The sequence below is a fragment of the Solanum lycopersicum genome, chromosome 3, assembly GCF_036512215.1.
Source record: "Solanum lycopersicum chromosome 3, SLM_r2.1".
NCBI lineage: Eukaryota > Viridiplantae > Streptophyta > Magnoliopsida > Solanales > Solanaceae > Solanum > Solanum lycopersicum.
Window position 1 is genome coordinate 10,494,293 of NC_090802.1, and position 19,675 is coordinate 10,513,967.

The 19,675-nt window shown below is 33.0% G+C and overlaps 1 long non-coding RNA gene across 1 annotated transcript; it reads right to left on the reverse strand.

Annotated features, from left to right (window-relative positions):
• Positions 1 to 11,658: 11,658 nt before the first annotated feature.
• On the reverse strand, positions 11,659 to 12,568 carry LOC138347738 (uncharacterized). Its single transcript, XR_011220274.1, has 2 exons — positions 12,048 to 12,568; positions 11,659 to 11,938 (listed from the first exon to the last, which is right to left on the reverse strand). It is a non-coding gene; the product is annotated as an uncharacterized lncRNA (long non-coding RNA).
• Between the last annotated feature and the right edge of the window lie 7,107 nt (positions 12,569 to 19,675).

A 19,675-nucleotide genomic window follows, 5' to 3' on the forward strand; every position in this document is an offset into this window, starting at 1 on the left:
GACTACACTTCCAATCCGGTTCGTATCATCTCCTTTCTTCGTGCTAAGAGAATGGTTAGTAAAGGGTGTTTAGCTTTCTTGGCACACCTCAGGGATGACACTACCCAAGTACCTTCAATTGAGTCGGTTTCGGTAGTCCGTGAGTTTCTGGATGTGTTCCCTGCAGATCTTTTTGGTATGCCACCGGGATATTGACTTCTACATTGATCTTGAACCGAGTACTCGCCCCATTTCTATACCACCTTACAGAATGGCTCCCACAGAGTTGAGATAGTTAAAGACCCAACTTCAAGAGTTGTTGAGCAAAGGCTTCATTAGATCAAGTGCATCTCCTTGGGGTGCTCCTGTTTTGTTTGTGAAGAAGAAGGATGGAAGCTTTCGAATGTGCATAGACTACAGACAACTAAATAAGGTAACCATTAAGAACAAGTATCCTCTTCCTCGCATTGATGATTTGTTCGATCAGTTACAAGGTGCTTGTACCTTCTCAAAAATCGACTTGAGATCTGGTTATCATCAATTGAAAATACGAGCAGCAGATGTTCCCAAGACTGCTCTTCAAACCAGGTATGAGCATTATGAGTTCTTAGTAATGTCTTTTGGGCTTACGAATGCCCGTGCTACTTTCATGAGCTTGATGAATGGAATTTTTAAGCCATATCTGGATCACTTTGTGATCGTATTTATTGATGATATATTGGTATACTCAAAGAGCAAGAAGGAACATGAGGAGCACTTGAGAATTGTATTGGAAATGTTGAGGGATAAAAAGCTTTATGCCAAATTCTCCAAGTGTGAGTTTTGGCTAGATGCAGTGTCCCTCTTGGGGCACGTAGTTTCTAAGGATGGAGTGATAGTGGATCCTTCTAAGATTGAAACAATGAGAAATTGGGTAAGACCTACTAATGTGTCAGAAATAAGGAGCTTTGTTGGTTTAGCTAGCTATTACCGTCGATTTGTCAAGGGATTCTCTTCCATTGCTTCCCAATTGACGAACTTAACTAAGCAGAATGTTCCATTTGTATGGTCGGACGAGTGTGAAGAAAGCTTTCAGAAGCTCAAGACCTTGTTGACTACTGCACCAATCCTTACCCTGCCAGTGGAAGGTAAGAATTTCATTGTCTATTGTGATGCATCCTATTCGGGTTTAGGTGTCGTGCTAATGCAAGAGAAGAATGTAATTGCTTATGCTTCGAGGCAATTAAACGTGCATGAACGTAACTATCTGACCCATGATTTGGAGTTGGCTGTGGTAGTATTTGCATTAAAGCAATGCAGACACTATCTATATGGGGTTAAGTGTGAAGTATACACGGATCATCGTAGCGTACAGTATGTCTTTACTCAAAAAGATTTGAATTTGAGACAGAGGAGATGGATGGAACTACTGAAGGACTACGATATCACTATCTTGTATCATCCGGGAAAGGCTAATATTGTGGCAGACGCCCTAAGTAGAAAGGCAGGGAGCATGGGAAGTCTAGCTCACTTGCAAGTTTCAAGACGTCCATTGGCTAGAGAGGTTCAGACTCCGGCTAACGACTCGATGAGGTTAGAAGTAAATGAGAAGGGAGGATTATTGACTTGTGTGGAGACAAGATCTTCTTTTCTTGACAAGATTAAGGGAAAACAGTTTGATGATGAGAAACTAAGCGAAATCCGAGATAAAGTGTTGCGAGGAGAGGCTAAAGAAGCAACAATTGATGAGGAAGGTGTTTTGAGAATTAAGGGAAGGGTATGTGTGCCCCGTGTTGATGATTTGATCAACACTATTCTGACAGAGGCTCATAGTTCAAGGTACTCTATACATCCTGGTGCAACCAAGATGTACCGTGACCTAAAACAACACTTTTGGTGGAGTAGAATGAAGCATGACATTGTTGATTTTGTTGCCAGATATCCAAATTGTCAACAAGTAAAGTATGAACACCAGAGGCCCGGAGGAACACTTCAGAGAATGCCCATTCCTGAATGGAAATGGGAAAGGATTGCAATGGACTTCGTGGTTGGTCTTCCCAAGACAATGGGTAAGTATGACTCCATTTGGGTAATTGTTGATAGGTTAACTAAGTCTGCTCACTTCATTCCGGTCAAGGTGACTTACAATGCAGAGAAGTTAGCCAAACTTTACATCTCAGAAGTTGTTCGATTGCATGGGGTTCCACTCTCCATTATATCAGATAGAGGTACGCAGTTTACTTCTAAGTTTTGGAAAACATTACATGCGGAATTGGGTACTAGATTGGACCTTAGTACTGCGTTCCATCCTCAGACCGATGGTCAGTCTGAGAGAACGATTCAAGTGTTGGAGGATATTCTTTGTGCATGCGTGATAGAGTTTGGTGGCCATTGGGATAGCTTCTTACCCTTAGCGGAATTCTCGTACAACAATAGCTATCACTCCAGTATTGATATGGCCCTATTTGAGGCACTGTATGGGAGAAGATGTAGGTCTCCCATTGGTTGGTTTGATGCATTTGAAGTTAGACCTTGGGGTACTGACCTTTTGAGGGAATCGTTAGATAAAGTGAAATCTATTCAAGAAAAGCTTCTAGCGGCGCAAAGTAGGCAAAAGGAATATGCGGATCGCAAGGTTAGAGACTTGGAGTTTATGGAGGGTGAGCAAGTCTTGCTGAAGGTTTCATCCATGAAAGGGGTGATGCGGTTTGGTAAGTGAGGTAAGCTTAGTCCGAGGTATATTGGTCCCTTCGAGGTTCTGAATCACATAGGAGAGGTGGCTTATGAGTTAGCCTTGCCTCCAGGGCTGTCCGGAGTACATCCGGTGTTTCATGTGTCTATGTTGAAAAGATACCATGGGGATGGAAACTACATTATCCGTTGGGATTCAGTTTTGCTTGATGAGAATTTGTCCTATGAGGAGGAACTTGTTGATATTCTAGATAGAGAAGTTCGCAAGTTGAGGTCAAGGGAGATTGCATCCATCAAAGTTCAATGGAAGAATCGACCCGTTGAAGAAGCCACTTGGGAGAAAGAGGCTGACATGCAAGAAAGATACCCACACCTGTTTACAGATTCAGGTACTTCTTTTCGCCCTTGTTTTCCTTCTTATGATCGTTCGAGGACGAACGATGGGTAAATTGGTATCTATTGTAATGACTTGTTTAGTCGTTTTGAGCAGCAGATTTTATTTCTGAAAAAACTGGCTAAGTCGACGGATCCCACGACGAACCGTCATAGGCACGACGGACCGTCGTGAGGGCCTCGTTTCAAAACACTTAGAAATTCTGAAAAATGGGTACTGAAATCGACTCTCTGAACTTCGTAACGGAATGGCAGGACGGACCGTCACAGGCGTGACGGACCATCACAGGCGTGACGGACCATCACAGGCGTGACGGACCATCACAGATTCTTCAGAGAATTAAGTCTCTAAACTCTGTGACGGAGTAGCAGGACGGACCGTCGCAGGCACGACGGGCCGTCACAAGCTGTGTAATCCCAGGCTGGGTCGGATTTCTGTAATTATTTTAAGGGGCGTTTTGGACAATTCCGGTTATAATTATAAAGTCAGTGGTTTAATATTAATAACTCAATTACTTGGGGGCTAAAAGAGGTAACCTTGAGTTAATTAGTCGGTTAATTCATCATTCTTTTATACTTAATTATGTGCTAATTAGGGTAAAAGAAAGAGGGTTTGAATAAGAAAAATAGAAAGAACAAGAAGAGAGAGAGAGGATCGATTGAGACAAGAGGGAAACGAAGAGAAAACAAAGTCTTGAGAAAATTTCTTGCTTGATCACAAATCTTTGGTGGAAGTAGGTTATGATTTTTATATTATTCGTAGTTAACTCTTAATAGTGAATGATATGTGTTGGGTTGTATTGTAAAGTCTTCTATATGCTTAATTGTATGCTTGCATGAATGTGATTATATAATTGTGATGAAATAAGCATGATGAAGCTATTGAATCCCAAATCTTGAAAACCCCTTGTTAATGATGATGCCTTGGTATAAAAAAAAGGCTTGATGAACTAAAGTAATGAGATTGATGATGCCTAGGTATAAAAGAAGGCTTGATGAAGTAAAGTAATGAGATTGATGATGCCTTGGTATAAAAGAAGGCTTGATGAATTAATAGAATGAGATTAGTGGAGCGGGTGTCAAGAACCGACACGTAGAATTAGGGGATCGGGTGTCACGAATCGACACGTAGAATTAGGGTATCGGGTATCACGAACCAACACGTAGAATTAGGGGATCGGGTGTCACGAACCGATACATAGAATTAGGGGATCGGGTGTCACAAACCGACACGTAGAATTTGAGGATCGGGTGTCACGAACCGACACGTAGAATTAGAGGATTGGGTGTCATGAACCGACACGTAGAATTAGGAGATCGGGTGTCACGAACCGACACATAGAATTAGGGGATCGGGTGTCACGAACCGACACGTAGAACTAGGGAATCGGAGTGTCACATTCCGACACATAGTAGTAGGGGAGCGGAGTGTCACGTACCGACACAAGAATAAAGGTGATGAATCTTGAAAGATGTTAATATACTCAATCTAATGAACCTAATTCCCAAATGAGTATGGTATTGAGGCTTGAGTCCTCATGTGTGAACTTGGCAGTACTTATTAACGATCATAGTACTTGTTGTTGCTACATGTTGAGTAATGTAGTTGATTTTATATTATTACTTGATATATATTGTTTTCTATTTTTAGTTGGCCGATGATATCTACTCAGTACCCGTGTTTTGTACTGACCCCTACTTGTATGTTTCTTTCCTTGTTATTTGTGGAGTGCAGCAAACGTGCCGTCGTCTTCAACTCAACCGCAACTCTAGCCAGTCTTCATTACACCGGACTTCAGGGTGAGCTAATGCTTCTAGCTTGGACTGGATCTTCTTCTTCATGTCTCGATGCCTTGAAGTTCCGGCATGGACTAGCTTTTTATTTATTCTAGCTTTCTAGATACTCTTAGCTTTAGTAAATTGAGGATAGATGTTCTTGTGATGATGACTTCTAGATTTTGGGGATAATAATAAATGTTTGAGTTTTAGAAGTTAATTGATTTATTTTGTTAATGAGTTTTTAAGTCTTCCGCAATGTATTTAGTTCATTATGTTTGAAATGATGGGGTTTAGATTGGTTGGTTCGCTCACATAGGAGGATAAATGTGGGTGTCACTCACGGCCGGATTTGGGTCGTGACAGAATGTGAACCTATATATAACTATTCCATAGATTAGTTGATACATCCTACATGGTATTATGTGATATATTACTAATACCTTCCATTTGGAGGTATTAGCTCTAATACCATGGGACTATTCTAAGTAAAAACAAAAATACCCCTCAAATTTGGTTTTATATTTTATATTTATACTAATAAAGTTATTTAAATAATTTAGCTTACAAATTTTATTATTTAAATATAATTTTTTGTTTATAAAATATGAATTACTTAATCTACTTATTATTAATATAAAATATTATAATCCGACTAATATGTTAATGTTGATCTATGAATTTAAGAACATCATAAGTAAAATATTGTCTCTTAATAAAAGTTCATTAAACATTACACAGGTAGTCTAAAACAAGAGTGTGTGTGTGTGTATATGTATACATACATATATATATATACACACACACACACACACACATCTCGAGTATAAAAATAGTTTAATTTATTTTTCCATATTTATTTTATTTTATGATAAAGATTTTTTTAAAATTTATTGATACAAAACAAAGTCAATAAATTTTCTCTATAATCATTATAGTTGTGTGACCTTTTGAGTTATTAACTCTAATTTATTAAGATAACAATTATTTACTCTCAAATAATTTAAGTGAGAAAATAGTGAATATGACAATAAAAATTTTATTCTCCTAACTAGTAAAAAATGTTATAAAAAAATAATATTCTTCGTTAATTATCTACTTTGACTCATAATAACTCTAGGGTATAATTGGAAAGTTTTTTTAAAAAAACTTTTAAACCACACACAAAATTAGATTTAAAACAGTGAATCAAAAACTTGATAAAAATAATTTCTGCATTACTAATCCCTGCATTATTCATTTTTGTACCAAACGACCCCTATATGATGTATTACTAATACCTTCCATTTAAAGGTATTAGTAATACATAGGATATAATATCATGGGATTAGTCCATGTAAAGACAAAAAAAACCCTCAAAACATTTTAATTATTTTATTTATTTTCTTGATTTTATGATTTATATTTGTATTAATAGATTTATTTAAGTAAATTAGCTTACAAATTGTTTAGACAGAGTTGTTTGTTACTAAATAAATTCAATACAAATCAATACAAATTTGAAATGTGAGTATATGGCGTTATATATATATATATATATATATATATATATATATATATATATATATATATATATATTTATTTATATATTTGTAATTTCTAATTATTTATATTTTGAAGAATCTAAAACATACATACATGTTAAAACAAAAATTTGTAATTTTTATGTGTAAATGTAGATGGTTTATTATTTATCTATTTAAACTTGAAAAATGACATTTTGGTGAGTGATCAATTTATTAAGATGATAATAATTTATCCTCAAATAATTCAAGTAAAAAAATAACAAACATGATAACAAAATTGTTCCTCTCATAGCTAGTTAGAAGGCCATAAAAAAATAATTTTGTCTGCTAATTATCTATCTTGATCCAATTACCTAATAATTCAGGGGTATAATTGGAAAGAAACTTTTTATAGAGTTTTAATCCAAACAAAAAATGAGGTAAAAAATAATGAGTCAAACATTGACAAAAATAAACCCTACATTACTAATTCATACATTATTAATCTCCACATAATTAATTTTTCTACCAAACAACACCTTAAAACATTGGATGAGGCAAAGTTATAGGGTCACATCACTAGAGAAGAAATACAATTTAATAAATTATCTACTCTTTTAGGACCACTTTAAGGACCATGCCCATACACTTAATTTGAGTTTAATAGACTTGGACTTCCTGACATTGGATTCCAAATGTTGTCCACTTACTTTGGAAAATTACAACATACCTTCAAATCATGGTTTCATTATTTAAGAGTACAATTTATCTCTTATGCCTCTCTCTTCATTTTTGATTTCACTAATGATAAATTGTCCACTAGTTCTAAAAGAGACTCAATATATGAAGTTAGTTATAATATGTTAGCATAGATTCTGCATGATTTTTTGTTAGGATATGGGCTTTTCCTTCTTAAACCTAGATCCCCTAATAATGTCACTACGCTTAATTTTAGTTGTGCGGATTCTTCACTTTTGATGCCACATCCGTCTCAAATTCTTCAAAAATACGCTATTTTTGGCAAATTCACACGCACCCGTTGGCATTTTTGAAGAGTCTGAGCAACATAACACTTAATTACCTAGCGGCTAGTAATATTACAATCAAATTATTACAAGGAAATAAAAAATTTCTTTATGCTATACATTAATTAGTAGCCTAGGGAAATAATATACCCTCTCCGCTCATACTTTTTACTTGTTTATTTTAGTTTTTTACCAGCCTCATAAGAAATAATGTTTGATATGAAGATTTTACTACCATATTCTTAGTAATTGAGTTCCAGTATTAAGTTTTGTAAAAATAATTTAAAAAATAAGTAATCCATGCTAAAGATTGAAATATAAATAAGAATTATTTTTTCGTAGTGTAATATTAATTGTTTGGAACCAAGTCAGCAACATTTTTTCTTCTAAAAGGCCCCACTCCAATAAGAGTACCTTCCTTTTCTTTTCAACTACTAATGTGATTTTTTTTCACTACATCCCAACAATCTACTAGCTAAATTAAGTCCTACATGAGTCATCTTTAAATTCATGAACTAATTTGAAAATTAAGTGAATGTCATTAGTATTAATGAAGTATTTATGATCATCCGATCCCACTGTCTGTTTTTTGTGTATGCTCCTTGTAAGCTATAAATAAAAGTAGCAAATCAAATCACGAGTGAACAAAGACATTAAATCAGACATCCTTCCCCATACATTGATACACACACCATAAATTCGTCATTTTGGTATAACACTAAGTTCCACACTATATTATTTTTTTTCTAAAAATAATATGTCATATGAATTAAAATGAGAAAAAATATATTAAAGTGGACAAACTCATTACTTGTAAGTAGTAAATCATCAATTACTGCAGATAGTGTTGGCTGTGGGGGATATGACTTATATAAAACAAGAAATGAACAAGGACAAATTAGTACTGCCTTCCTTCCTTCCTTCATTACATTACAATAAATTTAAACCCACAGAAAATGGGCACTCACTTTGAGGCAATCTTTGTAATGATCTTAGCATCATTTTCTTTCCCTTCTTTATGCTCATTCATTGCAGGTTTTTATGTCCTATAGTTGGTGTGTCTTCAATTACTTCCTCACATTTTCTTTATTTGTTTATACGGCCTTCGTCCCATATCAAATAGACATTTGTTAAAAATAATTATTTTATATTTCTTGATTCTATTAAATTAAAATAAAAATAATTTTTTTATTTTACCCTACAATTATTATGGTCTTTGAAAGTTTAATAATTTTTGAAATTCATGAATTTCTTTTTTTTTTAAAGATGCTAATTTATATGAATAAATAGTACTCTCTCTATCCCTATTTAAATGTCCATTTAAGAAGTGACACACATATTAAGGCACCAATTATTATTATAGGTTAGCTACAATTTTACCTTTAACTTAAAAGATTCTGCAACTCTCCAAGTATAATAAATGTATTTTCTGATATAAAAAAACATGCATTACAACTTAGTAGTACTAGAAATTTTCTAGAATTAAATAAGGACATATTAGAAAAAAATTGCTGTCCTTTCTTGAATTGTCATAATGGACAAGTAAATAAGGACATAAATAAAAGGAAATATGAACAAGTAAATAGGGACAGATGGAGTAAAACAGTAAAATTGATCAATCTATTAGGTGTAAATTTTGTATATAACATTTTTAGAGTAATATTTTCAAGCTAAATCATTAGATTTTGAATTTCAATATATGACATTTAACATCTCAAGTTATAACATATTATTAGAAAAACAATGTTAGATTTGAAATAACTGAAAACATTAGCTTTTTAAAAATAAAATAAAGAGGAAAAAGATGTTTGTGTATTCATTGGTAAGTTGCACGATTTGTGGAATTTAAAATAATTTGAATTAATAATGGATAATTAACAAATTAGTACTTACTAAGGAATTCAAAAAAGATTAAAATTATTTATTTTTCTTAAAACGCTCAAATTAGTTGTAATCAAATTAAAATATGATTTTTCCTTTTTTTTCTCTCTCTATCGCGTTTCTCACTCTCCATTTTTTTTTACTAATCTTAATTTTTTTTACTGATTAAGGTATTATTTTGCTGTGAGAAAATTGTGATTTGTTGTGATGGACAACAACTTATCAATATTAATTAAACATGGTGGAAGATGGATCCGTCAGGTTGGTATTTATTATAGTTTTTTGATTTGTTTTTAGTGATGTCCGTTAATAATATAGTTTTTGATGTTTTGTTTCATGACACAATCATGGACAACGAAGTGTATCGATCCTCCCCTGCCTCTTCTCTTTTTAGTGGGTGATGAGTATTATACTTGCAACAACATGTTACATTATAGACGTTTATTAAAATTGAAATAATGAGTAAAAGTTATTTTTTTGAAAATATAAAACAAATTGATATTACACTGTGTTATTTTATATTTCAAAAATTATATTAAATGTGTTGTAAAAATTTATGATATTTATTTTTTGTTTGGTAATTTATATTTTGTTATTTGTGGATATGTGTAATATTGATAGAATTGTTGGTGAGAAAATCTTATAAAATTGGTAAAAATAATGTTAGTTGTTTGAGTTACGAATTAAGATTGTATCAAATATGAAATGTTAGTTTGTTTGGCTGTTTCTGATTTGTAATGCAACGTTTCTAATTTTTTGGATTTGTTGTATGAAATGAGTATTATTTTGGTATGAAATATTTTTATTTTGTTGTATTCATTGTGTATGAAATATGAAAATATTATTTTGTATATATGATTTCTGATTTGGGTTGTATGAAATTCTGATTTGTATTAATTATTTTGTAATGATTATACTAATTGTTATTTTATTGTAATTAAATAGGTAGATATGTCGATATTCACATGGAGGGGATCATATACGATGCGTGTAGTCTTTATAGTGGTCTAGTTAGTGCGATAACATTGCAACTTAAGGTAGATGTTAATATAAACGAAATTGAGATAAAATATATAGTTAGTGATAGGTGTCCACTTTTTAGTATTCGCAATGATGTTGGTGTTAGAGTTATTTTAAATCAAAAGAAAATTAATTTAGATTTCTTTACGAAGTATCCATTGTGTATAACTGTGAAATATTTTGAAATGATATTAATAGGGTATGAAATATGAAATGTTATTTTGTTGTGTCAATTATAATCTGAAAAGCACTGCTTGTAATGTCTTTGGAATTTGTTGTATGAAATGTGTATTTATTGGATATGAAATTTATAGTAATTGGGTATGAATTGTCATTTTGTTTGTATGAATTATGAATTGTTTATATGAAATTCTGATTTATATTAATTATTTTGTATTTTTGTTGGTCATGTAATTGCAGTTCTTAGATATAGGAAATTTCATAAATCAGATTTATTTTCTGCTTTTTATAGCCTGAAGAATTTTGAAGATGCATATACCATTTCTGTTGAACCTATTTCCTGCAAGAGTACATGTAATATACCAAGTTATATTTCAGAGCCTAAATTGAAGCCACCGGGTATTGCTGATGTGAAATTGAAAAGGTCAAAGATTACTTGCAGTAGATGTTATCAAGTTGGACATAACAAGAAGACATGTTCAAATTATTCTGTGCAAAAAAAATGATTTCTGTTTTTTAATTTTTGTTACACAATTTTTATGTTGTTTTGTCTGTTAGACAAATGTTTTATTTTATGGAGTGCATTTGGTATCATTAATATTTGAGTAATTGTGGTTTCTGAATATTATCCAACGATAAATAACATTGAAACAGAGTTTATATCAATTTTATTCAAGTTTTATTTCAATACCAACTTTATTTTATGTCAACTATTTTCATACAAGTATTAATCAAAACCCATACATGGTTCATAGAAAAATCATACATAGTTCATAAAAAGTTCATACATATGGATCCACTATTTTTAATTTATCAATGGTACAATGAATCGCTAGTTAAAATATGTCTAAAATAGTGAATCCATATGGTATGAACTATGTCTATTAAAAATATCCTAAAAATAAAATAATCAATAATTGAAAATATATATTCATACATGTATTTTCAAAAAAATATAAATTGAATGTATGATATTTTTCATACTACAAAGATAATAAATAAAAAATGTGATGTCATGTTCATATAAGTAGTAATCAAACTTCCTACATATTTCACCCAAATAAGGATACATTGCAACTCATTGATACATAGTATCATGAAATTAAAATAATTAATAATTGAAGAAAGATTCATACATATTTTAATCATATTTGCAGATGATATGATTCATGTATATTACTAGTATCCATAAGTTATATAAATCAATATGTAATTCTATGAAGATGGAATAACTAGAAAAAAAATATGATATTAAACAAATATCGATATACTTAATCATAAATAAATTGTTCAAGAGTTGAAAAACATGTAGTCCAAGAAATAGTTTGAATTCCAAGATCTTCAACATTCTTCATAAAAACATCAAATTTTTTCCTGATCTCTTCTATAACAACCTTAACAACATCATCAATATCAAACTCAACTTTCTTTAAGAGTGATTCAATCTCGATTTTCAATCGATCTATAAGCACCCTGATACTATCTAAATCCTTAATTGTGATAAAGTACCTACATGCATTATCCAATGTTATTAATTCCCTTCAGCAAGTATATTGCATTGTTCTAAGAAATAATTTAGACAAGATATATGAAACCAAGAAACAAAAGATCTACTTACCTTCCAAACATTAGAGCTGTCAATATTGTGGTGCCAGAGGATATTTTGATATAATTATCATCGGCAAAGGCATAGTCAGCTTTCAGAAAAGCATTCTTGAGTGCCTTTTTTAAACACATGAAAAATAGGGGTCCTCCATTATGAACTTGAGAATATGATTCCTCACAAATAATGTTGCATAAGTACCCCCATGGCCATCAAAGACCCGTGAGGTATTAGTAACAGAGTAATTAGTAAATCATACCAACACGACTTAATCGAGAAACAAAAATAAAACTAGGTGCATATCATTTATGGAACAATCTATGAGATAAGCAGCAAAACAACCAATTGATCAGCTATACCTCAACTCTAACTCCTGAGTTATTTGGCATAAGCAAACATAAATAAAGTAAATTTATCCAAATATTATAATTTTGCATGAAGCCTAAATAAATTTACCACCCGTATGCACACTAAAATTTGAGTTGCCGTTATCTTTCTTAAATTGAACTAGGTCACGTTTTGAATTCATTATTGATTTTTTTTCCAAGAATCCTCAGCTTCAATGGTATTATGGTTGGGATATGAGTGATTGGATAATGGTAAACAATGAACATGATAAATTTAAATCCCTAAAAATATGTAAAGTGAATATTTATTTTTAAAAAAGTAACTGTAAAAATATATAAATAATAAACTAAAAATATAAAGAGGTGGTTTTTAAAATGGTAACTGTAATAGTAAAATAAAAAAATTAAACAGATTAATTAGTATTTAAATTAGATTATAATTGATTTTTAATTAAGTATAATTTTAACTGATATGCTATAACTCAAAAATAATCTGTTCTAAGTAAGATTTTTTAAAAGAATGTTTGTAACCCCATATATATAGCCTTAAATGTGCATATGGTGTTATTTTTATATCTATTAATGATTTCTTAATCATTTTGAAAACAAAAAAGTGCCCGTCTAATATAGGGCGGAGGAAGTATTGAATTTAACATATGTTTGATGTACTTTTTCATTCATTTCTATTGTCTAGCACTTTTAATATATATATATATATATATATATATGTATGTATGTATGTATATATGTATGTATGTATGTATGTATGTATATGTACTGTCACGATCAAAAATACGTCGTGAGCGGCATCCACACTTAACCTCCTAAGTGGGCGAACCAAGAAATTTAATCCCCCAATATATATCAATAATGTATTTGTGAATACCAATAAAATGCGGAAGCTCAAAACTTATTAAGTAACCAACTAAATAAGCTTCTAAAGTTTAACACTTATTTTCCCAAAATCTGAAAGTCAATCACATCAAGGAACTCTATTTTCGAATTACCAAGTGTAAGAGTTTTTACGAAACCAAAATAGGCAAAAAGATGGTCTATGTCTGAAATTCAAAGACATCAAGACATGAATGAGAGAATCCAACACGAGCTAGAAATAATACTTCACCCTGAACTTTGATGTGCTGGAGACTGGCTAGAGCTGAAGGCGACTCGAACTCGATGGTACACTTGCTGCACTCCACAAAAGAACAAAGAATAAAATACAAGTAGGGGTCAGTATAAAGAACACGTGTTGAGTAGGTATCATCGCCCAACTCAAAATAGAAATCAGTATATATTGAATAATAATATAAAATCAACTACAATACTTAACAGGTGGCAAGAAACAAACGCATGAACCAGTGACAATAACACCGTAGTAGGTACAATATCAATGACAACATCGAGCACACATATGAGGACTCATGCCTCCATACCATACTCATTTGGAAAATCGGTTCTTTGAGATTAAGCATATTAAGTTAATTCAAGATTTTTTTCCTTTAATATTACTGTGTCAGAACGTGACGTGATACTCCGATCCCATAATACCATGTCAGAATGTGACACTCTGATCCAAAAATACCGTGTCGGAATGTGACACTCTGATCCAATTATCTCATTATTTTATTTCATCAAGCCTTCTTTATTCAAGGCGTCATTTTAAGAGAGAGGGTTCAAGATTAGAAATTCAACAATTTCATAATTTTAGGCCAACCACAAACCACACAATCAAGTAAATAAGAGACTCAATACATATTAATCACTATTGAGAGTTTATATATCAAATAGAAATAAACCATAACCTACCTCCACGGATGAACCGATGTCAAGCAAACTACTTCTCCAACGTTTTTCCTTTCCCCAATGCCTACGAACCTTTCAAATCTATCGTGTAGATATATGCATAATTTGTATATAAGTTGACGAGTATATAAACACTCAAATTATTCTATGTATATCCTTAACCCAAAAATCATCAAATACAAATCTATACTCAAGTTTCTAATCTCGAGGTCCATCATTATGCCAAGTCTCTTATATCTTATATTCAAGCATAAGGTGAAGCCTCAATTCATACCATTATCATAACTTTAATGATATTCAAACAATAAAATATACTTATTATTTAATTACCTATCTCAATATATGAAAACTTAATCTAATATGATAACAAAATAATAATATATATTGATGGAAGTCACTACGTTTAAAATCAATGGCGGACTAACAACAACCAACATCCAAAAACTCAACTTGATTAACAATTGCACGAAACCTTAAATGCTCATCATTAATGGTTTTATCTTTAACCTCCAATAACAATACACTTTAACTATTCAATTCACATTTAATCTAGCCATAATGATTTATAATATAAAATATCCACTGACCATCTATATACAAAAGTCTTCATATCATTCCTTCAATTTATTGTCCTATTACACCCTTTTATATATATATATATATATATATATAAAACCTTTTACCCCTACTTTGACAAATTCTTACTGTTCCTGAACTTTGGACCTTTCAATTATTTAATCTTTTAGACTATTCAACACATCCATCAACGATAATTGACTAATAATATAAAATTAGAATACTAGGGAAATAGTGAAAGAGTTACCTGAAGTCGTCTTCTCACTCTTACGATCATGCAACTCTTTTTTTTCTTCTGTAGATTATTTACTAACCTAATTATTATATGGCTAATTATTAAAGTAGTAAAATTGGTCCACTTTAATTCTAATGTTATTTTTTTTAACCACCAACTAAATAAATTATTAAAACTACCCCACTAATTTTATAATTATAATTATGAATAGTCCAAAATCCAATTAGAATCCATCGAAAAATATTTTATGAAACACAAGGCTTTTAACACTCAAAATGATCAAAATGAGTCGTTACAGTAGATACCAATTTACCCATCGTTTGTCCTCGAACGATCAAAAAGATGTGAGAGTATGGAAAAGGTACCTGAATTGGTAAAAAGGTGTGGATATCTTTATGCATAGAACCTCACTTTTCCAAGTGGACTCTTCAACTGGTTGATTCTTCCATTGAAACTTGATAGATGCAACCTCTTTTGACCTCAACTTGCGGACCTCCCTATCTAGAATAGCTATAGGCTCCTTCTCATAAGACAGATTCTCATCAAGTAGAACTGAATCCCAATGAATAATGTAGTTTCCATCACCGTGGTATTTTTTTAGCATAGACACATGAAATATCGAGTACACTCCTGACAATCCTGAAGGCAAGGCCAATTCACAGGCCACCTCCCCCACACGCTTAAGAACTTCAAATGGTACAATATACTCGGCATTTGACTGGCCAACAAATATAAAAAAAAAGGTCCAATATACATCGGACTAAGGTTACCTCACTTACCAAAACACATCACACCCTTCATAGGTGAAACCTTTAACAAGACTTGTTCACCCTCCATAAACTCGAAGTCTCTAACCTTTTGATCCGCATACTCCTTCTGCCTGCTCTGAGCTGCTAAAAGCTTATCCTGAATGAATTTCATTTTCTCTAACGATTCCCTCAAAAGATCAGTACCACAAGGTCTCACCTCAAATGCATCAAACCAACCAATTGGGAGACCTACATCTCCTCCCATACAGTGCCTCAAATGGGGCCATATCAATATTTGAGTGATAGCTATTGTTGTACGAAAACTATGCTAAGGGTAAGAATTTATCCCAATGACCACCAAAATCTATCACACACGCACGAAGCATATCCTCCAACACTTGAATTGTTCGCTCAGACTGCCCAGCGGTCTGAGAGTGAAATGCAGTACTAAGATCCAATCTAGTACCTAATTCAACATGTAGGGTTCTCCGAAACATAGAAGTAAATTGCGTACCTCTATCTGATATGATAAAAAGTGGAACTCCATGTAATCGAACAATCTCCGAGATATAGATTTTGGCTAACTTCTCTGCATTATAAGTCATCTTGATCAGAATGAAGTGAGCAAACTTAGTTAACCTTTCAATAATTACACAAATTGAATCAAAGTTACCCAATATCTTTGGAATACCAACTATGAAATCCATTGCAATTCTTTCCCACTTCCATTAAAGAATGAACATTCTCTGAAGTATCCCTCTAGGCCTCCGGTGTTCATACTTTACCTGCTAACATTTCGGGCATTGGGCAACAAAATCAACAATGTCACGCTTCATTCTACTCCACCTATAATGTTGTCTTAGATCACAATACATCTTGGTTGCACCAGGATGTATAAAATACCTTGAACTATGAGCCTCTGTAAGAACAGTGTGAGTCAAATCATCAACACGGGGCACACATACCCTTTCCTTAATTCTCAAGACGCCTTATTCATAAATCACTGCCTCTTTAGCCTTTCCTCGCAATCCATATCTTAAATCTGGCTCAGCTTCTCATCAGCAAACTGCTTTCCCTTAATCTTGTCAAGAAAAGAAGATTTTACCTCCACACAGACCAAAAATCCTCCTTTGTCTAGTACTTCCAGCCTCATAAAGTCATTAGCCAGAGTCTGAACCTCTCTAGCCAATGGACTTCTAGAAACCTGTAAGTGGGCTAAACTACCCATGCTCCCTACTTTTCTACTTAAGACATTTGCCACAACATTAGCTTTTCCTGGGTGATATAAAATAGTAATATCATAGTCTTTCAATAACTCTACCCATCTCCTCTGCCCCAAATTCAATTCTTTTGGAGTAAATACATATGTACACTACGATGATCTGTATAAACTTCACACTTGACCCCATATAGATAATGCCTCCACTGCTTTAATGCAAATACAACTACAGCCAACTCCAAATCACGGGTCGGTAGTTACGTTCATATGCTTTCAATAGTCTCAAAGCATAAGCAAATACATTCCTCTCCTGCATTAGTACTGCACCCAAACCATAATAAGATGCATCACAATAAATAATAAAATTCTTACCTTCCAGTGGCAAGGGAAAAATTCATGAAATAGTCAACAAGGTCTTGAGTTTCTAGAAGATTTCTTCACGTTCATCCGACCAAACGAATGGAACATTCTGCTTAGTCAAATTTGTTAGTTGGGAAGCAATAGAAGAAAATACCTTGACGAATCGACAGTAGTAGCTAGCTAAACAAACAAAGATCCTTACTTCTGAAACATTAGTAGGCCTTACCTAACTCTTCACTGCTTCAATCTTAGAAGGATCCACCATCACTCCATTCTTAGAAACCACGTGCCCTAAGAAGGACACTGGATCGAGACCAAACTCACACTTGGAGAATTTGGCATAAAGCCTTTTCTCCCTTAACAACTCCAATACAATCTCAAATGCTCTTCATGTTCTTTCCTACTCTTTGAGTATATCAGTATATAATCAATGAATACAATAACAAAGAGGTCCAAATATGTCTTAAAAATTCCGTTCATCAGGCTCATGAAAGAAGGAGGAGCATTCGTAAGCCCAAAAGACATTAGTAAGAATTCATAATGCCCATACCTAGTTCGAAAAGCAGTCTTTGGCACATCTGTTGCCCGTATTTTCAATTGATGATAACCGTACCTCAAATCAATTTTAGAGAAGATACAAGCACCTTGTAACTGATCGAATAAAATCACCAATGCGAGGAACTGGATACTTGTTCGTAATAGTTACCTTGTTTATATGACTGTAGTCTATGCACATCCGAAAACTGCTATCCTTCTTCTTCACAAATAACACTGGAGCACCCCAGGGAGATGCACTCGGTTTAATAAAACCATTACCTAATAACTCCTCAAGTTGAGACTTTAACTCCCTTAACTTAGTTGTAGCCATTCTATAAGGTGAAATGGGTATGGGGCGAAACCTCGACTTGTAGGTCAATACAAAAATCAATATCCCTATTTTGTGGCATACCAGGCAGGTCTACAGGAAAAACATCAACAAACTCACGGACTATCGAAACAGACTCGATCGAAGGCACTTTGGAAGTATCGTCCCTGAGATGTGCCAAGAAATCTAAACAACCCTTACTCACCAACCGCTTAGCACGAAGAAAGGAAATAATACGAACAGGAGTGGAAATATAGTCACTCTCGCACACTAACGGATCTATCCCATGCCTGTCCAAGCTCAGAGTCTTAGTATAGGTCTCTGTTAAGAGGAAGAAGTCTAGACATAACCTCCTGTCGCGCCCCATTTTCGCAGAAAATGGGTTTTGTGCACGACGTAACAACTCTTTTGGGATTTTTGAGTTTGGAATCGCCACCTAACGAATTAAGGCGCGTTAGGACACCTATCTAACCTAACTAAGTCTAACTAAGGTTAACGAGCCAGAGAATTAGGATAAGGGTTTAAATTACCTCGAGGGGAAGGTGTTTGGCATCCCTCGAGGTCCACAAGTGTGGGTCCCGGCCGTATCTCATGCAATCTATGTAGGGGTTACAAGTAGCAATCAAGGTCACTTCATTATTATTCATTAATATGCTTGCTAAGTTATAACAAGTATAAAACAATTAAGGCTATTTTATTAATTTAAATATGCGAGGCTAGAAGACAGCAATAATAAACAACCAAGTTTATTATTTTTTATTTATTTATTTAAAATACAAAATTGGCAAATATTAAGCAATTAATATGTGCAAAAATAAAGTTTGAAAATTGATAAGCTTTGAGTAGAAATTTTTATTTAAAAATGTTTGTTTCTTTGTAGGGATGATGCCACGATATTGTTGATCGCGCTCCTCCACCATAGAAACAATTTTAATTTGAGGTCGGTCTGAAAATAGTTTATGTTTTTGAAAAATGATTTAAAAGATTTAGTTCATACATAGGCACATAAACATTTACACATAAATGCACATAATTCTTTTTGAAATTCATGGGTAGGTGGTACTTCCGAGGATGCGTCAGGTTTAAAAAATTGGAACTAGACCTCATAGTTCCTTTGACTTTCCCACTAACGATAGGTTAGGAGATAATACTTACAATTTACTTTCAAAATAAACAATGTCAAAATCAATCCAAAGTTTAAATAATGACTTTTTAAGAAAATTATGTTACAAGGTTTTGATATGAAATATTTTTAAAGCCAAGTTAAATGCATGAAATGATTCTAAATTAGTATTATTAAAAAAAAACATATTACATCATGAATGAGGAAGACAAATAGAATTAATATTGACCATTTTATGGGGAAGGACACAAATATGCACAAATAAATTTTATTTTTACGGATATGTTAAAAGTTATTTCAAGTCTATAGACATGAATTTCTAGGTGTTTAAAAGAAGGAGTAACACATACATGCATGATTTTGTAA